The sequence below is a fragment of the Callorhinus ursinus genome, unplaced genomic scaffold (assembly GCF_003265705.2).
Source record: "Callorhinus ursinus isolate GAN/ISIS: 27379988/994484 unplaced genomic scaffold, GSC_fseal_2.0 scaffold18, whole genome shotgun sequence".
NCBI classification, from domain to species: Eukaryota; Metazoa; Chordata; class Mammalia; order Carnivora; family Otariidae; genus Callorhinus; species Callorhinus ursinus.
Window position 1 is genome coordinate 25,991,324 of NW_027397080.1, and position 23,989 is coordinate 26,015,312.

Genomic DNA, 23,989 nt, shown 5'->3' on the forward strand with positions numbered 1-23,989 from the left:
ACAGGACAACTATCCCACAGTGCATATGAAAATGTCTTGCCATAAAAGTTTAGAACTCATCCAGTCATGAGCGGAGAAGCGTAGCAATTAAGATATTGGCTCCATCTCTTCAAAAATGTCAATGGCATGGAAGACCAAACAAGGTTTGGGGACTATCTTGGATTAAAGGAGACTAAAATCAATGGGTGGCCCAGGGGAGTAAGGGGTGCACTTGTTGTAATGAGCACATTACAACACCCAACAATGTAATGGGTGTTGAATGGAAGCGCTGAATCACTATATTGTACACCTGAAACTACTGTTACACTCTAGGTTAACTACCTGAAATTTAAATAAAAACTTAAGAAAAACAAAATCAATGGGTGATCCCAATGTGGACCCTGATATTATGGGGACTCTTGACTAGGGACAATAAATTAGATAATATTGGTGTATCATTGTTACATTTCTTGGTTGTTTCTTTTTCTTTTTCTTTTCTCCCCACATGCTTGTTGACCAACAGCATCTCTTCTTAGTTCCAATTCTTTTTTGTTTTTGTTTTGTTTTTTGTTTATTCCATTTCTTGAGGGCATTTGACTTCTCCTTACTAACTGGAAAAGCTCGGTATGTATTTGGAAAACAGCCCCTTGTCTGCCATGTGTTGCAAATGTTGCTCTAGTTTATCATTTGCTGTATTGAAGTTTTTTAATTTTAGGAGCCTAATCTATCAATCATTTTCAGTTATTTCTTTTATAATTTTACCTTTTACTATCACCCTATAAAAGCCCCCTCCAAAAAGGGGCTGTAGCAATTCTACAGTGGAGAAGTCTTGCAGACACCACTTTTAACCAAATGATCAAGATCAGCATCATCGGTGAGTCATGTTGCTATGTATCGTGCAAATCCTGATGTGATGCAATGATAAGGATACTTCACCTCTGTTGCATTCTTTCCCCGAACCCCAAATCCCAGTCTAATCATGAGATGACATTAACCCAAAGTAAGGGGCGTTCTAGAGAATACTGACTAGTACTCTTCAAAGCTTTCAAGGTCACAAAATTCAAGGAAACGCTAAGACACTGGGATAGACCAGGAGAGATGAAGAAGACAGGACAACTGAATGCCCTGTGGTGTCTTGGAATGGATCACAGAGCAGAAACAACAACAAAATAACCTGGTGACATCCAAATAAAGTCCGCCATTTTGTGAGTAATAATGTGAATTTCTCAGCTTTGTTGCAAACGCCATGTTAGGTAAGATGCTAACATCAGGGGAAGCTGAGTGAAGGATATAGGAAAGCTATTATTTCTGCAAATTTTCTATAAATCTAAAAGTATTCCAAAATAAATAGAGTTTGGATGTGTTTTTGTTTTTTTAAGAGTTTTGTCTGGGACAGAGAATGGTCTAGGCAGAAAAGCAGAAGGAATAGAAAGAGAAAAACCATCACGGTTCATAGCTATGGGCGGGGGTGTAGGAGGGAGGTGGAGGTGGGAAGTGGTTCTGGTTCCTTACAACTCATCCATTGGTTGGGGGGAGAGGTGGGGCAGCAGCAATGGGTCTGGAAAGGTAAACTGAGTCTGTACTCTAAAGAGTCCAGTATTTAGGAGAGTCCAGTCTTTAGAACGTTGAAAGCTAAGGGTTTTAGCTTGGCCTTGATCTTTAGCAGGCAGTTGAGGGAGTGGTAAAGATTTCAGTTCTGTGAGTATATGATTGTTGGTTACTTCACTTATTTGTGTCCTAATTTATTGATTCCTCGCTCTGCCCCAATAAGGTGTCAGCTCTACGAGAGCAGGGACCATGTCTCTCTTATGGACCATGTCCCCCCCAAACCCAGACCACCTGGCCTGTAGAAAGAAAACTCAATAAATATCGGTTGAATGAATGAGTCTCACGTCCAAAATGACTTGTAAGAAGAAATTGTATAAAAGCTTTTTCCCACCCCATCCTTCACTTCTTCTGCTGCCAACCTTCTGCACCCCCTTCAGATTTCAGCATAGACTCAGTTTTCTGAAAGCCTGCCCATGACACTCCAGGTCTGAAAGAAATTTCCTCTTCCCGCTCCTGGGCTTCGCCGTCCCTGTCAGCTGAACTTCAATGATGCCTTTACATCCAGCCGGCCCTCTAGTTCCCCACCGGCCCACAGAACATCCCAGTGCATTTGTTCAAAGCCACAGCCTGTGGTGAGCCAAAGATAACGCCTCCCACCGCCATAGTAGAATCTGCACCTGTCACTGCTTGAACACAATGACCCAAGGACAACTCCGCTATGTAATTGCTACCGTCCAAACTGCAGTTGATGAAGACGTAATATTTGGGGTCCCAAAGTGTGAGTGTTTGTTTTTTAATCGTATCTTCCTCTACCGAATATCAACAAACCATGCTTATAACGTTAACCAGCATGGGCATACTTCGGAGATATTGTGGGTTCAGTTCCAGAGCACTGTGGAATAAAGTGAATATTGCAATAAAATGAGTCAAATGACTTTTTTGGTTTCCCAGTGCATTCAAAGTTATGTTCACACTAGGCCGTAGTCTATTAAGTGTGCAACAGCATTACGGCTGAAAAAAACAATGTACATACCTTAATTGAGAAATACGTAATTGCTAAAAAATGCTAACCATCATCTGAGCTTTCAGCAAGTCGTGATCGCTGATCACAGAGCACCACACAAAATATAATATAATGAAGAAGTTTGAAATATTGCGAGAATTACCAAAATGTGACACAGAGATAGGAAGTGAGCAAATACTGTTGGAAAAATAGCACCAAGAGACTTGCTGGACACAGGGTTGACACAAACCTTCACTTTGTAATATACACAGTCTCTACAAAGCACAATGAAATGAAGTATCCTTGTATACGCCCAGCAGTAGGTGTGGGGAAAATGTAGAACAAGGGTAAGGTAAGTAAATTCTTTTTCTCTCTCCCAGACCAGATGTGGAGAGGAAAAAATGACAAAGACATAAAATTCACCAAGAATTAGAGCCACCTGGTTCTATATCCTGAATCAAAGAAATAGCAGAACCTTCTGGAGACATCCAGAACTGTACATCATATGAGTACACAATCTTAAAAAAAAAAAAAAAAAAAAAAGGAACTCACCTACCATGGTGAGTTCCCATCCTGGATCTGCCACGATTTGCTGGGTGACCTTGGGCCCACCACCTCTAGGATGCTTCCATTAGTGAAGCTCGGGGGACATTAAGAAAAGAAGAAATGCCAAAATGGACTTACCAATCCTGTGATGAGTTTTAGATGCTGACACTGAACAAATTAATGTTTTGTGCACCATGGCAATATAAACTGGGCCATGAGCATGACAGTTATGGGCTTTATGATAAACATGAATTCCTGGTGTACATGAACGTGTAGCCTGTGGGGGACTCAGGCTGCATGGTGAATGTGTGTTTCAGGCCAACAGCTCCGTCTGATACTGACTTTGGCACATCATTTGGAGAGGTGTCAGAGGTCTACATTTAGAGACCCTTGAGTGTGTGGCTGGAGACCCCACGTGCCCCGTACAGACCCTCTGTTTTCTGGCCTCTGTTTCTTCTTCTAAGAATTGAGGTGGATAGATAAGCACTGGTTTCCAGCCTGCTGTTTAATATTGTTTTTAAAGCCACAGAACTTTCTTAAAGGAGTCTTTCACACACCTGACAACTGGAACATCTGTAAACAGAGTTTCCTTCCAGCTGGCCGTGCCTCCCACTACTCAGCTCTGTCCCCTCGAACCCTTGAATGCCTCTGGGACCCGACCAAAGAATTCCAACTTTCCCAGAATCACAGTTTAAAAAGCAGTGGACCGTTAACACCATACACAAAAATTAACTCACAGTGGATTGAAGACTTAAATGTAGGACTTGAATCCACAAAACTCTTAGGAGAAAACAGAAGCGATAAGCTCCCTAACATTGGTCTTAGCGATGTTTTTTTGGATCTGACTCCAAAGGCAAGGAAAACAAAAGAAAAAATGAACAATTGGGACTATGTCAAACTAAAAAGCTTCTGCACAGCAAAATAAGCCATCAACAAAATGCAAAGAAAACCTACAGAATGTGAGAAGACATTTGTAAATCGTATATCTGATAAGGGGTAAATATGCAAAATATATAAAGAACTCACACAGCTCAATAACCAAAGAAACCCACAAAGAATCTGATTAAAAAATAAGCAGATGATCTGAATAGACATTTTTCCAAAGAAGACATCCAGATGGCCAACAGACACATGAAAAGATGCTCAACATCACTCATCATCATGAAATGCAAATCAGAACCACAATGAGATATCACCTCACACCTGTCAGAATGGCTATCATCAAAAGGATAAGAAATAACATGCGTTGGCAAGGATGTAGAAGAAAGGGAACCCTTCTGCACTGTTGGTGGGATTGTAAATTGGTGCAGCCACTGTGGAAAAGAGTGTGGAAGTTCCTCAGAAAAACTGAAAATAGAACTACCCTATGATCCAGTAATTTCACTACTGGGTATTGATACAAAGAAAACAAAAACACTAATTTGAAAACAGACATGCACCCTTATGTTCACTGCAGTGTTATTTACAACAGCCAAGACATGGAAACAACCTAAGTATACCTCAATGGATGAGTGGACAGAGAAGACGCAATATAAATATTTATATATATAAATAAATACTACCTACCATAAGAAAGAATGAAATCTTACCATTTGCAGCAACATGCATAGACCTAGAGGATATTATGAAAAGTGAAATAAATCAGACAGAGAAAGACAAATACCACATGATTTCACAAATATGTGGAATCTAAAAAAACAAAACAAACAAAACAAAACAAACCCTAGACTCATGAATAGAGACCAGTTTCGTGGTCGCTAGAGGGGAGAGGGCGTGGTGGGGGCAAAATGGGTGAAGGGGATGAAGAAGTACAAACTTCCAATTATAAAACAAAGAAGTCATGGGGATGTAATGTACAGCATGGGGAATATAGTCAATAACATTCTAATACCTTTGTCAGGTGCCAGATGGTACCTAGACTTACTGTGTTGATCATTTTGCGGATACAAATGTCCGCATTTGTATGCGGATACAAATGTCAAAATCACTATGTTGTCTACCTGAAACTCGTATAATATCGTATGTTAACTGTACCTCAGTTTAAAAAGAAACCCAATGGACTGGAGCAAGGGCTGCCCAAGGCTCTTACCATGCAGATGGAAATATATTTATCTGGTGACTCAGTGCCTACCCATATACAGTTTTACTAAAGAATGCTTCTCATGACAGGAGATGCATTTTGTTTTCTAGTCTGCTTTCTTCTATTTCACTTTTTAAAAGCCAGTGGAAAACTACTCAACTGATTTTAAAACCCACGAAGTTGCTGCCCACAGTCTGTAGGCATTGGCCTAAGGGACCCTCCGAGATCACTTCTAGCACGGACAATTTATATGGCATTAAAGAAGCTGTGATCTTAGAGTCTGAGAGGTGACACCAGGTGACCCTGTCCCAAAGGTGAAGTTACCAACCTGGATCACCTGAGTAAGCAACAAATTCTGGCTTGCCATTGACACAGCCACCTTGCTGTCCAAGAGACAGGGCTCAGAGACAAGCAAGCCGAATACAGTCCTGATTTTCCTAGGGACCCACACTTGCCACCCCAGTGCCTAATCCCGGGGAGATTCAGGGCAAAGGGTGGTAACATGGGGGTGGGGGCACTTGGCTGGGTTAAAAGCCAACACAGAAAAAAAAAAAAATCAGAGGAAACGAAGACTTCTCTTTCCCTCCTATAATCTTTGGATCACACCCATCCCACCGAGATGGCTAACCTCCTCCATTTCTAAGAGGCTCACTGAGAATCGGATCTTTGCCTCAGATTTTTGTAAACATAGCCCTTTCCCAAACACCATGGCGGTGCAGAGACATGGCCCCCTGAAGTCCCACACAGTGAATAATTTGCATGGCGTGCTAGGATTTTTGGTGGCTGGAGTATTCTGACATAGCCCCAAAAAGCTGGCTTCCTGAGAACCTTCCAGCCATCAGAGGGTAGAAGTGCGTGAGATTGACGGGTTAGAACCGGTGTGTTGTCACATGGGGAAAATACATGTTATGACAATGAACCAGGATATTAAATAGCAGAGCAAGCAAGCAAACAAGATATCTGCGTAAACACTGAACTATGTTTTCCCGTCCAGGTTTTCTACAGTGAGCATGTACTTCCTTGGTGATCTGGGGGAGAAAACAACTTTAAATGCCGATCCATTCAGAGGTACATTATAAAGAGCAGCGAATAAGGTCCGTTAAACACTAGCTTACTCCCTGGCGTTAATACCAGTTTGAACAGACAGGACCTGAAAATGTCAAGATATATACTCCTTGATGTGCACCCCTCATCTTCCGGGTCCCTCAGCATGTACTCCTCCTGGATAGGTCACTGTGGACGTCTCCAAAGCACCTGCCTGTGCGGAGCGTAGAGGGAAAGAGGCTTCTGAGGCAGGGCTCCTCTGGTTTTATTGTTTTGGTTCATTTTCAAGAACCATCCTTGAAATCAGGAAATGGGGTCTAGTCCTAGCTCTGAACTCAGGCGAGCGCCTTCCCTTCCCTGGGCCTCAGTTTCCCCATTTGTAAACTAAGCAGATTAGATGTTCTGACGGCTAAGGTCCCCTCTGGCTCCAAAATTCTAAGAGCTAAAAGGACCAGCATTCAGGTTTAAGGGCTGCTAGGTCTGATAAATCTAGGGCAAGAGAGAATAAGAGACTGTTGGCAGCTTAGCCCAAGTAAACAACGCTGGATAGAAGGCAGGGCCAACCAGCCTCAGGAGATAAGGGTTGGGGCCAAGGCGAGGGAGAAGTCAAGAGTCCCAGGCCACAGCTAGTCAGGGAGAGCTCAGCAGAGTCTCACAGGGCTGCCTCTGGCCAGTGTGTTGGGGCAGTCTGCTCTAAAGCAGGGAAAACCTGTTTCTTTGGGGGGCCAGAACTCCCAGGAGGGGCCGCCGGTGCACCAAGGGCTCAATCCAAGGGGAGGAGAACAAAAATGTTGCCAGGCCAAGCCGGGCCACCTATCCAGGCTGGGGAGGGGCAAGACTCTATGAAGCGGCCAGCAAGACAGAGATCCTGAGAAACCACCAGACCTGTACTAAACTGGGGTCTAAAACAAGTCTCTGACCTGAATGTGGCCAGTCTCCTGGGAGAATGAAGAGTGGTCAGCGGGTGGGCGGCAGTCCCAGTTCTGCTGCTGACTTGCTATGTGCACTTCTACTCTCTGAGTTTTGTCAAATGAGAGTGGTCCCCTCCACCCAAGACATTCTGGGGTCCTCCTGGTGAAAGACAGAGTATGGTCCCCTTCCAAGCAGAGGGAGACTTCCATCACGGAGGACACCCTTAGAGCTCTCAGTTGCAAGAATGACCCGTCCAAGCTTCAGAACAAAGTGAAAGCAAAAGCCAAGAGCCAGAGGCAGACCCCTCACCACATCCCCGACAGAAGACATCTGAGCTTCTGGAACTTTCTCAGCACTTAGGGAGAAAACTCTGCTCAGTCCCTTGAATTCCACCTTAGTTTGGAACGGGGAGAAGAGAAGCCCAGAGCCAAAGCCCCTCTTCTAGCCCGAGGGTCCTGAGGGGTTTACTGCCAGCCGCATGGAGGGAGAGAACATTTACCAGAACCGTGACCCAGGAAAACAGGAGCCCTAAAAGAGGCAGGTTGCCCAGGAGACGGGCTGCTGGCTCTGCCTGCAGCTTTGCCATTCCTCACACAGAAACTCCTAGGTTTTGTGCCTTTTGGAGTCTGGAAGCAGGAAGGCCACAGCTGGAGAGGCTTGGGCCCTGCCAAGGCCCCAGGCACTTGCCGGTACCCTCTGGTGGAAGACAGGCTGGCAGTTTGGGCATCACACCAAGTCCACAAACCTCACCCTTGAGCAGTGGTCACGTGTGAAGACCACATGTTAATCTCTGCCTCCTGTGCGGGGCTCCCCTCCAGCCCCCCCCGTTTCATCCCCACTGCCCCCGGCCCGCAGACCAGCCTCCTCTCTCCCAGCAGTCCCCCCCAAACTCTCCTCCGACTTCCACACAGAACTGTCTTCCTCACATAGACCAAACAAGATCAAATGACTGCCCTGCTTAAAGAACTTGAATGCAACTTGCGTCTGTCTTTGTCTTTCTTGTTCAGTGATCCATCCTGAGCACCTAGAACAGTGCCTGGCCAGCGGAAGGCACTCAGTCAACATCTGTTGAATGGTTCCCAGACGTCCACATGATAAAGTCCCACGTGCAACGATCGGCCGCCATTCCAGTCCCTCCAATTCCCTTTACTTTCCCCACCTTCCACAAACCCATCTGCCACTGCCTGAGCACACCCCCCAGGCCCACCACACCCCGTGTACTTTTGTACCTCGGTGCCTTTGCTTGTGCTGTTCCACCTGCCCGGACACCCTTCCTCCCCCTCCGCGAGGGACTCCAATACACTGCTGCATAGTCCAACATTCTTGTCTTTTTTTCTTTTTCTTTTTTCCCCCAACATCCTTTTCTTAGCAGGGCCTCCCGGAACACCTCAGCCTGAGTTATTTTCTCTCTCCTGTTCTCCCTTAAGCCCTGTAATGGAACTTCCTGCTAGGCATGAAGGTCCCACCTGGGAGGTTATCCCTCCCATCGAACAGATGAAGAAACCCGAGGCTCAGGGAGGCGGGTCACAAAGCCAGCCAGGGCTGGGGCCTGACTGTAATATCACCTCTGAACGACACTTGTCATTTACTACTCACTAGGCTGGGAGCTCTTGAGGTCCCTAGGCTCTGCATCTCTGGGGCAGGCCTGGCCCTGCTTGATGCCCAGGAAGCCCTAATCATCCAACCACTGGACAGAACCCTGTGAGGAACAGAGGCGCCACCAGCCTCCTCCCCTTCCTCCGTTCTGCCTTTTGTCCCAGTCTGGGCAGTACCTCTGGCAAGCTGCGGAGGGAAGCATTTGGAGGGAAAGGGGCTCCTTCCCAATTCCGTTCGTTCCTATCAACTTCGGTCAAGATCCTTGTGTGACGAGTCTCCAAAGTGTGAAAGCCGCTCACAGGTCCCAGAGCCGACCCTCCACTAGAGAAGCCATACTCCAAGAGCACCACGTCGAAGGAAAACCAAAAGCCAGCTCTAGAGGGTAACCCCTCTCCGGCAGCTCGCCTGGGCTGGCTCCGACTCCGCCCCCGCCGCTCCGGCCCCGCCCACCCAGGCCCCGCCCGCGCCGCTCCAGCGGCGCCTGGGTTCCCGGCGCCTGGACCACCCGCACAGCTAGGAGGGATCTGGCCCGGGCCACACAAGCTCATCCGAGAGTGCACAGGTGCCCCATGGCTGCTACCGGCCAGGGAGGGCCCAGGCAGGGCTGGGGAACCGTAAGGACATCCAGGTTTCCTGTTTCCCACACCCCTTGGTTAGGAAAGCTTACTTCCTATAAGTGACCATCCCTTTCAATTAGACTTGGCAGTCCCAGGCCACACGCCTCCCGTTGGGAAGCAGACAAGAGATCTGATTTGGATTTTAAGTACTTGCTATGTGCCAGGCACGAGTGACCCCACCTCATCCCAGGAGGTTATCATACCCATTTCACAGTGAAGAAACTGAGTTTCACCCTACTTCGCTCACGCCCGATTTCTCACCGTTTTTTGCCTCTGGTACGTAAAGCACACATACGAATCTAAATTCCCCCAAAGCCTCGGTTTCCAGAAAAGACTTAGGGATGGGGGAAGGGGGAATCAATTGGGCAGCGCCAGGATGGTTTCCGGGGACTTCCTGGGAAGTTCTGCTCTAAGCATGGGTGGAGGTGCCTCTTGGTCGAGGCCGAGAGTTCGAAACCCGCCTGGCGGATGGCACCTGTCCTCGCCAACAGGGGGCCCCGGAGGCTGGTTGCCTTCTCTGGGCCGAGGTCAGCGCGATGCCGTGGAGGCGGGGTGTCCCGCACTGGGGGGGGCGCGGCTCCAGTGAGCGCGGGTTCGGAGTCCTCCAGGCTGCAGACCCGGGACAGGAAACTCCCGGACAGACGGACAAACAGACCCCGCCAGCCCTGACTCCCTCCCCGGCCCTGCCAAGAGTCACTCCGCGGGGCGCCGCGGGGCGGAAGGCGCGGCGGCGCAGACTCACCCGGGCGGCTGCGGGTCCAGCACGGTCACGGTCGGGCGGCCGGGGACCGGGGGCTCCACGACCCGGTCCCCCCCGGGCTGCCTCCTTCGGGGCGATATGATCCCGGGGCCGGAGGTTCGGGGCGGGGGGTTTAAGATCGAGGGAGGCGGTGGCGGAGAGGGCGCAGAGCCCGCTCCGGGACCGGGATGGGGACGCAGGAAGCTCTGCCTCGGAGCGCCGTTGTGCAGGAGGGAGGGACGGCGAGACACAGAGGGCGGCGCCGGCCCGGAGCGGCCTCCAGCCCCGAGAGGCGCCGCCCACCAGCCGACCCTCCCTCCCGGCCCTCCGCGCCACCCCCAGGACTGGGGCGCGGGCCCGAGCCGCGGAGGGAAAGCACCCACTCTCTCGCGTCGGATTGCGGGGGGGGGGGGTGCCAGCGGGTGGGGGGACGCTGGGCCAAATCCTCCCCCGACCCCGCCCCTCCGAGTTGGCTAAACAGGGGTGGGGGAAGGGAACAGAGCCCAGACATCCCTACCCCCGGGCCGCGGAGGTGGATGTGGGGGTGGAATGGGGGACGGTGACTCGGGACCGGAGTCCAGGTTATTTAAATGTTAAGTAGAGCTGGGAGACCCCCCCCACCCCACCCCACCCCATACCCCACTCCCAACTCAGGCGCGAGTAGGCAGGTACAGCACTGCGGACCCACCTGCCGCGCCTTTACCTGGCCCGGCGCTCACCTGGTCGCCCGGTGCGCCGGCCTCTCCCCCCCACTTCCTGGGGAGGCCACCGCCTCCCTCTTCACCCTTGGGCGTGTTCGGGGCGCTGGGACCCGTCTGCACCGCCCAGGGTTGGTGGTTTGCGAGGTGACTGATGGGTGGAGGTAGGAAAGGAGGAAGCAGGTTTTTAAAAAAAAGCGAGTCTGTTCCTGCCCTCGGCCCGACCCCCCACCCTCTCTCCGGTCCCCTGCGCGCCCCCTGCGGGTTCCCGGTCGCACGGTCCGGGTGGAGCCCATTTCTGGGGGCCCGCGCCTGCATGCATACGGGATGCGGGCGCCCCCTCCAGAGAATCTCGCCTACTGGGGGCTTTCATTCCCAGCTTTCCGGAGAACTTTCCCAATGAAACACCGGCTGTCGTCGTCCTGACCACCAGGTTGCAGGCGATGGCCCACAACTGCTTAGAGCCCCAGAACTGCTGCCTGAGGCCGGGCTCTGGGGAGGGTAAACCGGAACTGGTGAGGGTGCCTCTCATCCGCGGCGGCTCTGCCTCTGCCCACCCCCTCCCCCCCACACCTGGAGGTTTGCCCTGGAACCGTGCCTCTCCGGCGCCCAAACTGATCTCAGCCAGACCACACAAAAAAAAAAAAAAAAAAAAAAAAAAAAAGGATTCTAAACCTAGGGGGAGAAGATAGCCCGCCGCCTCTCCCAATCTTAGATTGTTTTGAATTCCAAGAGAGGCCAGTTCGGGGGTCCCCTTCTCCTGCAACTGTCCAGTTCTTTGAACCCTGAGAAAGGCCAATAGGCAGCTGGCTGGGTGTCAGAGGATCCAGCTGAGGACAGAAGGCGCCTCCTAGGGACAGAAATTAGACACCCTGGTGGAATTGTAATCAAGTCCACCTTGGTGGAATTGTAATCAAACTCCCAAGTTCATGGGTATACATCATCCAAAGGTATGTATACCTATGTTGTCCCACGTGGGTATTTTCTCCCATTGTTGCTTTTCAACTTGAACAGTAACAGTTCAACAGGTCCCTGGTGTCCCCAAATAGGCAAATTTGGGGCTGACTTGTGATTTGGGGATGAGGAAACATTTAGGGAAACAGTGATGAGTCTCCGCAAATATAACAATAACAGCTTATTCCTCACATCCTTACTGTGGACCCATCACCAGGTTGCTACTCACTTCCTAGCCCATTTAATCCTTGTAACAACCCCAGGGATGCTTTTTGGTTACACCCACTTTATAGAAGAGAAAGCTGAGGCTTCAGAAGATGAGGTCATCATTGCCCAAGGTCACACAGCTGGGAAGTATCAGCAATTAGACCCCAGTTGTTTGGCTCCAGAGCCTGTGTTCTCCCATCTTTGGAAGAATTCCTTGTCACTCTGCGTATACTCTCTCCCCTGAGGCAAGTTTCCCTGCTTCTCCTGTCTTTCAGGAAGAGAAGTTACTTTTGTCTCATTCTGCACAATGACATAATTCTTTACAAGTCTGCCTCCTGCTCTCCTTGAGGATAGGGACCTCTGTGTCCTGCCCACTTCTCCTGGCCCCCTGCAGGTGCTTAATAAATATCTGTTGGCTAAATGAAAGCCCCAAATAGTAACATTATTTTATTGAATGGGGTGAACTGTTTGTGTAGACGGGTACCTGTGATCACAAGCTCACATTGGAGAGCGGTGTGTATTCCATCACAAAGTTTAGACAATGAATTTGGGAACCTTCCAGTCTCCAAATGGTTGATGAGAAACAGTGACGTAGCTCTCAGATAAGACCCAGAGTCTGGCTTTCATTTCACTCTGCAAGACCAACTTTGGAGAGGCCCAGACTGGGGATAATCATTTCAGACAGCGGCTCTAGCTCCCATCTGGAGGCAAAGAACCTCAGTACTTTTCCATGCCAGGATCCAACTCCAGATCCACCCTGCTCTGCCACAAACCTAACTGGGCAGGTCTCGTCTATCTCAGCAAATCATCTTCAGAGCGTTCCTTTTAGGCTGGCTCACCCTGGCTAATCCGGGAAGAGGCTGGAGAAACTCCCATCCAAAGTGGAGCCACAGGCAAAACTAGAAAGTGGCAGAGGAAGCGTGTTTCTCCTTGTCATACTACTCTTCACGGCCCTCTCCCTCTACATGGTAAATTTCTTTGATTCTTCCCTGGTTCTCTAGGTCCCATCGAGGAGCCTGACTTCATTTAACTGCCAACTTCTCTGTCAGCTCACAAGGGCCTGAGATGTGACTGTGTCCTTGGGGAAAGAGCCAAAGAAGTAAATCTCGAATGGTGGAATTTCTGTTACCCATTACCATAACAGGCGGTGGGGAGGATGAGGGTTCCCATTTACTGAGCCCTGTATTTCAAGAGCTCGGCAACCGTCGTATTGTTTAATCTTCTCAACGGCCTTGGAAGGAAAATTCTATTATTTCAGTGTTTCAGGTCAGGCTAACTGAGACTCAGAGAAATTACACACCTCCGTCTTTTAACAAGGGGTAGAGCCAGGAATTTGAACTGACGTATATGCTTGCTCGTAACCACTATGCTAAGAACCCCACGGGATAGGCAAAATAATGGCTGCCAAAAGATGTTCATATTCTAATCCTCAGAATCCATGAAGGTGTTACCTGGCACGGTAAAAGGGACTTGGCAGATGCGATTCAGTGAAGGCCCTTGAGATGGGGCAATTATCCTGAATCATAGTCACAGGGGTTCTTCTAAGAGGGAGGCAGGAGGGTCAGACAGAGTTGTAGTGGTGGAAGCAGAGGGCAGGGTGATGTGATTCCTGGAAGGGGCCACAGGGCGAGCAGCGGGGGCAGCCCCTAGAAGCTGGAACAGGTCAGTGGCGAATTCTCCCCTAGGCCCTCCAGAGGGAGCACAGCTTTGCTGACACCTTAATCTTAGCCCCCTGAGACCGTTTGGTTGGACTTCTGACGTCTAGAACTGTAAGCTAAGGAATCTGTGTTGTTCTAAGCCCTGAAGTTTATGGTAGTTTGTCACAGGAGCCCTAGGAAACCCACGGGGCTGGCCAACTCAGCCATGTAGGCAGATGTTTACGTCACCTACCTTTTCAGCTAAGCGTCCACCATATGTCTCTTCTCTAAGAGGCTCCGTGATACAGCCTGCGCCATGGATTTAGAAAGAAGGCAGGATTTCATCAGATCTGTCTCTCGTTTCTGAGTCCTCTGCCGCTTACGAGCTGTGTGACCCTGGGTGGATGTCTCGTCCTGTCTGATCCTCAGTTTCCAAATCCTCTGTAAAAACTCCTACTCTGCGGACTGACATGAGAGTCAGGTGAGACAGGATGTGGCCGAGTGCCTTGTCAATGGCCCAGGGGCATCTGAACACAAGTCGCTTGGCACATTAGCTTGACCGTTTCTGGAAGTCTGGATTCTAAGAGGAGAGAATGCTGCTCTGAGCCTTCTCCTAGCAAACGTTTGTATCTGTTCCAGCTGAGTGGGCAAGTAACAGTTTAAAGTATCAGACTGTCTCTGCTTGGTGACTAGACCTCAATCTGTAAGGAAGTGAAGCTGAAAACCTACTTAGAGGAACAGATCATCATGTGGAACTCACATAGGTGCTCAAGACCGTGTGTTCAAGGATTTTCACTGCTGATTATTTAGAATGGGGAAAATGGTTACCAACCTGAATATGTCCCTGGTAGAAGATAGTTAAGTCATGGTGTAGGCTTGTGCCGGGATGCTACGTGGTCACGGAAAAGGAGATAGAGCTGACACAGGGAAGACTAGCCAAGATGTATCATGAATTAAGAGAGGCAAAAGACTGGGCATTATGATGCCACACAATTTTTTTTTAAAGCTATAGACACACATATATTTGCTTATGCATAGAAAGTGTATGTGAGGGGGCACTGGGTGGCTCAGTCACTTGAAAGTCCGACTCTTGATTTCAGCTCAGGTCGTGATCTTGGAGTTGTAGGATTGAGTCCCATGTTCATCTCCGCTCTCAGCAGGGAGTCTGCTTGGAGTTCTCTCTCTCTCCCTATCCCCGGCCCCTCCCCTGTTCGTGGTCACTCACTTTCTCTCTCTCTCTCTCTCTCTCTCTCTCTAAAAAAAGAACATGTTATGAGAGGAATGAAACCAAACTGTGGTTGCCCTTAGAAATCGAAAAGCAGTGTGTGTATGTGCTAAGAAAAAAAAAAAAAAAGGAGTCCAGGAGCCTTGTGTATTGTCCCCCAGGAGCACACGCTCCCTTGCCCCTGTGTCTTCTCCCATCAGCCACTCTTTTGCTCCATTCTGAGCCAGTGACCCCTTGCTCCCATTCACTCCGGAGGAGGGCTCATTTCTAAACCCTTGAGAAGCTGAGCAATGTCTCCACTGTGTGACTCTTGCCAAAGTCAGCAGTAATTACATACGTACGTGTACTTGTAACATGTGCCTCATCTGGAGCGGATCCCATTAGTCACTGGGAAGGGATGTGCTCACAGGCAGGTTTCACCCGTGACATACTGGCCCAGCTTTTCGGAAGGTTGCATCAGGTCTGGGTGGCAGAGATATTGCGCTCATATAGTGCAAAGTGAAATTGGGTAGGTGGACTATTGGTTTAAATGAAACCATTTGGATTCAATTTCCAAAAAAATGCTTCAGAAATGATGTCTCTACCTCAGTTACCACTGTAAGTGGGCCTGTGTAGACGAGTCAGACAGTCCAGAACGGAGCTCGTGAGGACCTCCTGACTTTAGGGTGCCTGATCTTGAGGCCCCTGAGCACAGAGAGCCAGCAAGTCTCGCTCCTTATCACCCTGATTCTTTGGTGCCCCATCCTCTAGAACCTTCCTCTATGTCCCATCTGCAGGTCATCCAGCTGCTTCCTAACTGGTGTCCTGCTTCCAGGCTGTCCCCCTTGAATGCGTTCTCCATGTCGCACGGTCAGCGGTGTGACACACAGACCTGAGCCGTGGTTCCCCAGGGCCCTCAGCATCGAGTCTGGACTTCTTGCCCAGGAAACAGGACTTCATGAGCGGGTGGGGGGGGGTCCCTCTGATGTGCTCAGCCTTGTTACTCATGGCTCTCTCAGGCTCCAGGCCCTGTCATGCTTCCGTGGTCTCTTTTCCATCAAGGATGAGACCTTTCCCAGAAGCTCCCCGTAAACTTCCTTGATAGCTCCCTTGCCAGAACTGGGTCACATGCTCATTCCGAAACCCATGACTGGCAAGGGCCCTCGAGACTGGTGCAGACTTTCAGGAGTCACTGGGGTTGGCACAGACCCCTGAATCAGACGGAGCCTCTGCCAATAGGAAGAAGAGGCCGGTGCACCCAGTAGGCACCTGCAGCAGCCCCCCCCACCACCCCAGGTACAGGGAGGCTGCCAGTTTGCTGTCCACCTTCCTTCCTTTTTAGTGCTGAGCAGCATTCCTGTTTTTCCAGTGAGTTTCCTTTTTTACTTAAACTAGTCTAATGAGTTTATGTTTCTGGCAACGCAAGGATCCAAAGAGAATCCCTCTGATGCTCTTGAGCGGACAGCAGTGCCGGAGGCCAGGCACAGATGCCCTGACCCTCTCTCGGTGAAGCGATTGCATTGAAACCCCCAGCAGCAAGCACTGGGGCCCTGTGTGACCCGGATTCCAGGAAACCCATTCACTTCTAGGGTAAGTGAGTGACAGCCATAGCAAGCCAGCCCCCGTACAGTGCTGACTCAGTGCTGGGCACTGTTCTACATAGTTTACAATTTCTGTCTCAGTAATCACCCTCATAACCACAGGAAGGAGGTATTATATTCCCCCCTTTTACAGCCTAGGAAACTGAGACCCAGAGACGTTAAGTGACTTGATCAAGCTCACTCAGCTGGTAGGTGGTGGCGTGTGGCTGGGAACCCAGGCTGCCTGTAGTCCGGGCACCCATACCCTTCTCTACCCTGGCTCTCCTGCTAGTGTGGCTTGCGATGCTCTTAGGGACTTCCGATCCAGGTTTGGAGGATGGGAGATGAGCCTGGGGACCGAGATTCAGCTGTCCCTGGCTGGGAAGGGCCCACAGAAGAACACGACAGTGTCTTCCATTCATTCCTCACACACTGCTGGAGTGAGCTAATACTTCGTGATAGTGATGAAAGGGGTTTCTTCCCCTTTCCTTTTTGCTCTTTCAGCCAGTGGCTCTTCTTATTTCGGGGTGAACCAGATTCACCAGAAAAGCAGAGATAATGTTTTGAGTTTTAAGAATCAGGTCTTTGGGGTTGTAAGAACCTGAGCTCTGAGTTTCAAAAGTGGGAGCCCTGGGCGTAATGTTTATGTCATTAACAAAAGGTTTTGGGACTAAGCAAGATCCAACAACCACTTGCCCAGGCCCAGATAGGATCAGGTGTCTCTGGGCTGTGGGTCCACGTAGAGGGGCAGATGAGAGGGAAACAGCTATGATGATGTGGGCTCCGGAGAGGTGAGTCGTGGCCAAGGCAATGGTCCTGTGGCAGCTCTGAGAGTGGGTGTGGGCTGGGGGGAGCCTCAGAGGATGTTTGTCCTTCACCCAGGGTGGTACCAGAGGGGATGGTCACATGGAGTGGCGACAGCCCTGCAGCAATTTCCCTGGCCCTGCCAATGTACCCCATGTGCCTAAGAGGAGGGCAGAAGAAGCTGAGAGAAGAAAGAGGGAGAAGCTGGGTGAAGAGAGGGCGTCCAGGAGGCGAGGAAGGCATGTCTGCCATCCGGAAGACAGAAATGAGGCCATGTCAGCAGGTGCCAGAGAAGAGCAGATTGCCGCTGGCCCCTGCCCAGGTCTTGGCACATTGTGAGCTCCCTTCACCAAAAAAAGAAATATAGATACAACTTAGAACAAGCAGTAGGGAGACTCTGATTAATTGTGATCTTCTCCTACCCAGCAAAGTGGGGACTTGAAATTGAAATTAAGCCTAGTTCTGAAAACTGAGGTTATGTCTCTTGTACACTCCACAATGCAGACTGAGCATCCTGCCTGCTTCCCGGCTGTTCCTAAAAAGGCTTTGCATGTTCAGCTCGGCTCTCTGGTACATTTCGGCACGAAGGAGGTTAATAAGGTTCTTCAAGAGAAACGGAAGAAGAGAGCATGGAACAGAGGAACGGTACCCCTGCATGTTCTGCATCCTCTTTCAGGCAGCCCTCCCGGCTTCATAGTGACCCTCTATCAGCCCCCGACCAACAGTGTGCTGCCTTCACCAGACCTGTCATGCAAATAATTGTGTGTTCAATATTACACTGTGCTGTCTAGGTAGTTGCTGTCTTTGTCTGTGACATTTAGGGCGCTTTACACCAGAGTTTTGCAACCTTGCCACTATAGACATCTGGGTGGGATAAGTCTTTGTCGTGGGGGCTGCCCTGAGCACTGTAGGATGGTTAGCAGCTTCCCTGAACCTCTACCTACTAGATGCCAGTAGCAACACCCCTCTCAAATTCTGACAACCAAAAATGACTCCAGACATTGTCAAACGTCTCTGGGGGGAAGGGGGATTCACCACCCACCCCCATTAAGAACCACTGCTTAGAATACTGCATACAGGATCCCCAGCATGTGCTTTTTGCTCTGAAGTTGTTGTCAGTGAAGATAGATGGCAAAATCTAACCAGAGAATTAGTGGCCTGGAAGTCAGAAGTCCCGGGGTCAAGTCTCACTTCCCACCTGTGTGCCCTTAAGCAAATTATATAGCCTCTCTGAGCTTCAGGTTTCCCCGATGAGTATTGGGGATAATCAACAAGGAAAGGGATTTGAGTCTGTTTTGTTCACTCCTGTATCCCCAATTAATCTAGAATAGTACATACTACATAGTAAGTGCTCAATAAAAATGTGTTGACTGACTGAATTTCTGCCCTGCCTCCCTCCCAGGGCTTCTGCAGGGTTCAGATGAAAAAGTCTGTGCAAACTTCCATCATTGAGGGATCATGGAAAATATTGCACCCTGTCCAAACTCAGAACACAGATGCCACTGGCTGGCATTTTCTGAACTAATTTTATAAACACATAAGGATTCATAATAGCCAAATACCGGAAACAACCTACATGTCCTTGGATAGATGAGTGGTTAAACTGTGGTAGATCCACACCGTGGTGGAATACTATGTAGCAATAAAAAGGAACAGCTCCTCGAGGCATGCAGCAATCTGGATGGCTCTCAAGGGAAGCATGCTGAGTTAAAAAAGCCAATCTCGAAAGGTCCCATACTGTATGATTCCATTCATAGAATATTCTTGAAATCACCAAATTTTGGAGATGAAGAAACATTGCCAGGGGTTGTGGTTGTGCCAGCATGGGTGCGGCTTCCACTGCGCAGCATGATGGAGCTTGTGGGAACGGGACAGTTCTGGATACTGAGGGGGAGGGGCTGGTTACATGAACCTGTACACATGATAGAACTGCACAGCCCTACACACAGATAGACTCACACACAAATGAATAGAGGTGGACCCGGAAATCCAAATAAATTCTGTGGGTTGTACCAATGTCAATTTCAACGTCAATCTCCTGGCTGCACTACTGCTCCAAGGACTGGGTGAGGGACACACAAGACCTCCCCAGGAATTTTTTTTTTTTTTGCAATTTCCTACGAATCTGTTATTATTTCAAAATAAAGATTTGAATCCGAGGAAAACAAATACCCAGGGACAAAAGGGAAGAAAGAATTCCCTAAAACATGTGCAGCATAAAAATAGTTAAATTCCCCAGATCACTAGAGGAGGTGAGAGACTCAGACCACAAACTCAAGCTGGCAGGAAATGGAACTATTTTTCCATGACTCAGCCAGATTTATCTTAGGAGCCCCTATTCTGCCAGGTGGCAGAAATGCTTTCCTTCTCCCTCCCCTCACCCCCTGCTGGGGTTGCATCTAAATTCTGAAGCCTTGTGTCATGCCAAAGCCTCCTAGGGGCACATCTGGTGTGGATGCCATCCATCCCTGTCCCCACACTGGTTGCTGGGCTGTTGGTCCCGGCAAGTCCATGCTGAGCCTGAGGGAACTCTCACAGGACAAGTCACTACCTGGTATCTTCTGACTCACATATAGTTCCACAGATACATTTCATTTGATCCATAGCGTATTTTAAAAGATCACTTGCCAATATCTGAAATGGGAATTTTCACATAAGCATCTAGATATTTGAAAGAAAAACAAGATATTGGTGTCTTGTAAAAAATATGTTCATGTTTTGTAAAAAATAATATTTTCATGTCTGGTAAAAAATAATATTTTCATGTTTTGTAAAAAATAATAAAGATTTTCATGTTTTGTAAAAAAAATCTAGAAATTGGAGCAGATCATTCTGGGGACACATCCCGATGGGGCAGCAATCCCACTGCCTGGTGGCTGCCCAGTACACCAAGCATGCTCACTGTCAGCTTGCCACAGTCCCCACCATTCCCCATTAGGGGGCCTGGCTCACTCATTTGCAAAATCTGCCTAGCCCACATAGTCGCTTGAGTTGGCAACCTCACTCTTTCCTATTTCGGTGTCACTTTTGGGTCCCTGGGGCCCATTTTTCTCCTGCTCCTTGTTGGGGTGCAGAAAAGTGCTGTGGAGCTGTCTCAGACCCATCTGCCTTGATTTATCAAATGGCCATTCAGTCCGGGGTCTTGCTGCCCTCCCTGGCTCCACACGGGAAAGGAACACAATGGGACACAGCCCAGGGCCCTCATTCTCAGTTTCCCTTCCTTTCAGACACTCCCTCCTCCTGATCTGGGAACCTTTGTCCGCCCTAAGAGGCAGGAAGCCTTGCTAGTCCAGCATCTGTGTCTCCCTCCCCGCCCTGCCCCACTCCCAATTCTATTGTCTAAACACACCAGTCCTTTCTATTTCCCCTGATTTCCTAGGCTTTCAAAATCCAAAGCCAGGACTCTTTGGTTCTCTTTTCTTTTCTTTTTTTTTTTTTTTGCTGTGTCATCCCTTTCTGGAGGCATATGATAACAGCTGCCTGAATTTTGGGGGTGGAGAGGATCTTGAAGCAGTAACAAAAACTGGGAATGAAAAACGCATCAGATAATTTAAGATGTCACCCTTCATCATCTTTCTACACGCCAGGTGCTGTGCTAAGCTCTTTACGTGTGTTATCTCATTTCAACCTAAATTGGAAATGAAGGCCGAGATGAAGTGTTTGTCCAAAGTCAACAGCTAGCGAGGGGCAGACCTGAGACTTGAACCCAGAGTAGATCATCCTAGCCATCTGGTTCCTCCAAAGCTATGGCTTTATTTCACCTACACCCTTTCGGCTTCCTGAGCTCCCCGGTACCTGACCACCGTGGCAGAGGCCAGTCGGAATCCTTACCTGGGTGAAAGTGAAAGGCCACTGGTCGAACTTTTACTAAGCCCCGCCCACCCCCAGTTGATTGGCAGGGTGGCCGTGACTGACAGGTTGGCGATCCTTGGCACAGTGAACTATATTGACCCCCCCCACCGCAAGCCACTCTAACCGCAGCAGGAGAGTCGGGACGGCCAGGACAGATCGACTCCCTGGAGAAGAACAGGGATAAAAATGGAAGGACAAAACAAGAGGTTGAGTCAGAAAGTTGGCAAACCTCGTTAAGGGAAAGGATAGATGCTGGCTGCTATCAATTTGTAAATCAGCAGCCCGCCTTGCAAGCAGGATAAAGCTTTTTTCTCCAAAATCTAATTATAAGACAGAGCCTAGAGAGCCGTCCTGGGTTTTCTGCTCAGCTCCCTGCAGAACTTGCTCCCCCCCCGCCCCCCCCTCCCCGCAGAAAAGACAGACCCACCCCAGGTCCTTGGGTTTTCTCCGAGGCGGCATCCACCCGCACAGCATCTGGACCAGGTTTGGATAGCACCATCGAGCTAACTGGCCCTCTGTTTGGCCAGAAAGAGGGAAGTGTTTTGTTTTGGTTTTTGTTCAATGTAATTCAACGTTTAAAAAGGGGTATTAAGTGAGGTTGAGATAAATTCCTGCTAGAAACGTAACGCTTTCTTTCACCTACATTGCTCTTTAGCTAACACTGGGCACCATTCGAAATACTGGCACTTGTATTTAGCATTGTTCCTATAGGAGGGAGCCTAGCTCAGGACTTAGGGGCACATGGCCCTGCAGCTGGGCTGCCTGGGTTCAAATCCTGGCTCCGCAGTTACTGACTACAGCTCCTTGGGGGAGGCTTTTAACCTTATGGAGCCTCAGCTTCTTCATCTGCAAAATGGGGTTAGTGGGAGTCCTGACCAAGTCAGTGTCTGTGAAGGGCAGCAAACAAAGTTGCTCTGTAAAAGGAAGATCTTATTATTGAAGAAAAACTCGCAACACAAATGAAACTGTTCTAGGTCAGGTCAGGGAGGGGTGGGGTGACAGGGTCGCTGCGCTTGAGGCGGGGGTTACTCAGCAGACCTCTTACTGAAGTGTCAAGGACATAGTGCTGCCATTTGAACTGGACTCTCCAGTGTCTCGGCTGGCACTGGAGAACCAGCCTCGGGACTGACCCATCGAGCCATTGAGGCGAGGAGGGAGGTGCCCCACTGCGATTTCCTCTCCAGCTCATCCTGGATTGTGGAACACTGTTTGGGGAGGAGGGCAAGGGATGGAGAAATGGGATGCACTCAGAGGGCTCTCCGGAAGGAGGTAGGAGGGCAGTGGAGGAGGTAAGCAGCCTGGGGCCAGAAGCAGCTGTGCCCTGTGTCCTCTCAGCTTCTGGGGACCCGGCTGCTCAGAAGGAGGAAGTCGTGGCCAGACGTGCTGAGTTCTGAGTTAATGACTTTGCGGGCTGCCAGGGGAGGTGGTCACTGCCACCCAATCCCGTGGAAATCCCCTGTGGATGGGTGGCGGGGGCGGGGGGTCTTCCTGTGCTGGAACTCTCCTCTGGCTCCAGCCTTTTACTGATTTTTATTTATTTATTTTTATTGAGTCATAATTTACATTTAGTGAAGTGCAGAACTCTTACGTGGACAGCTCGGTGTACATACCTGTGCGGTCACCACCCAGGTCAAAATCTAGAGCATTTCCAGGACCCAGGAAGGCTGCCTCCTACCCTTTCCCAGCTCAAGACTCCCCAGGGTCCTCAATTCTAACCTCTGTCACCTTCAACTACTGTTGCATATTTTTGAACGTCAAATAAATAGAATCATACAGTATGTATTCTCTTGTGACTGGCTTCTTTCATTTGATATTGTGTCTGGGTTTTTGTACATCTGCACTTCATTTTTCTTCACGGCCGTATAATACTCCATCGTGGGAATATCCCATAATTTATGTTTGTGTTCAGTTCCTCTCCAGCTTGGGACTGTTATGAATAAAGCAGCTAGGAACACTTTTGCACCTGGTTTTTGGGGGCACAGAAGTTCCCGTTTCTGTGAGACATCCACCCTGGAGTGCTTTCAGGCCTTTTAGACATTCTATTTGAAAATTCTCCAAGATCAGGGAATAGGGAACTAGCGTGTTTCCTGCCCCTCCACTCCCCTCCCCCTGCACAGCCGTGTCGGGGTTGCAGGCGTGAGAGTCTGAGAAGCAGAAAGGAGACAGAGGGTCCCATACCCACAGCAGCCACGTTCAGAAGAAGATGTAAAAATACGTTGGCTCCTCGCCAACAGCATTTCCCCTTTCATAAATGTCATCTGACCTCATGCTGGCAATGTACGTAGAGATTTTCTGAAACTTGGAAGAAAATTCTGCTCTTTTTCTCGTGATGATGCCTGCTGAAGTCTCGAATGTCGTATAGGAACTCAGAGATGACCGAGTACATTTCCCCCATTTTACAGATAGGAAAACTGGTACCCAGAGAAGCGACCTGCCTAAAGCCTCACAGGTGGTAAATGACAGGACCAGGGACACAAAGAATCCTGGCCTCTAGTGGCCTCCTCTGTAAGTTAGGAGGAAGGGGCCATATTCGTTGGTCTTTCCCAGTGCTATCTGGCCAAACTGGAACGGTCGTCCCCAAAGTTTAGTCTCCTAGCAATCATCCTTCCATGATTAGTGGATGTCTGATTCTAGATTTACTCTATGGATCACCTACTCTGTGCCAGGCATGGTTTTAGTCTCTGGGCATACAGCAGGGGAGGGGAGAGATTAGCACTCCAGCCCTCATATAACTTGGCATTGTCACAGGGGAGAAGACAAATAAACTCATAAGTAAATACATAAAGTGGAGTAAGTCGGATAAAGATCGGTGCTGTAAGTGAAACAAAGCAGGAAGGACGATGGGAAGTGCTAGAGGCTTGGGGACGGGGAGGGTTGGCGTTTTGAACAAAGTGGTCAGGGAAGGTGACTTTCAGGAGCCCTGAAGGAGGTGAGGGATGCCTGGGCGGGGAGGTGGGGTCTGTGGAATAGGGAGAGTGTTCTGGGCACG

General features: G+C 49.4%; 1 protein-coding gene and 2 long non-coding RNA genes across 5 annotated transcripts in view; 1 reads left to right on the forward strand and 2 right to left on the reverse strand.

Moving 5' to 3' along the window:
• TMEM51 (transmembrane protein 51) overlaps positions 1 to 10,917 on the reverse strand; it is a 53,628-nt gene extending 42,711 nt beyond the window's left edge. Inside the window, exon 1 of one of the 3 annotated variants that reach the window (XM_025856950.2) lies at positions 10,784 to 10,917. The gene's annotated coding sequence lies outside the window, so the exon portion shown is untranslated. Of the gene's footprint in view, positions 1 to 8,884; positions 9,085 to 10,067; positions 10,328 to 10,783 lie in introns of those variants that run through there. The other 2 variants (XM_025856948.2, XM_073903324.1) reach the window with 2 other exon arrangements.
• Positions 10,918 to 12,174: 1,257 nt separating this feature from the next.
• On the forward strand, positions 12,175 to 19,888 carry LOC112812347 (uncharacterized). The gene is made up of 3 exons (XR_012381365.1): positions 12,175 to 12,891; positions 16,191 to 16,354; positions 17,653 to 19,888. It is a non-coding gene; the product is annotated as an uncharacterized lncRNA (long non-coding RNA).
• Positions 12,900 to 14,512, reverse strand: LOC141374456 (uncharacterized). Its single transcript, XR_012381364.1, has 3 exons — positions 14,393 to 14,512; positions 13,814 to 14,001; positions 12,900 to 13,001 (listed from the first exon to the last, which is right to left on the reverse strand). It is a non-coding gene; the product is annotated as an uncharacterized lncRNA (long non-coding RNA).
• Positions 19,889 to 23,989: the final 4,101 nt, after the last annotated feature.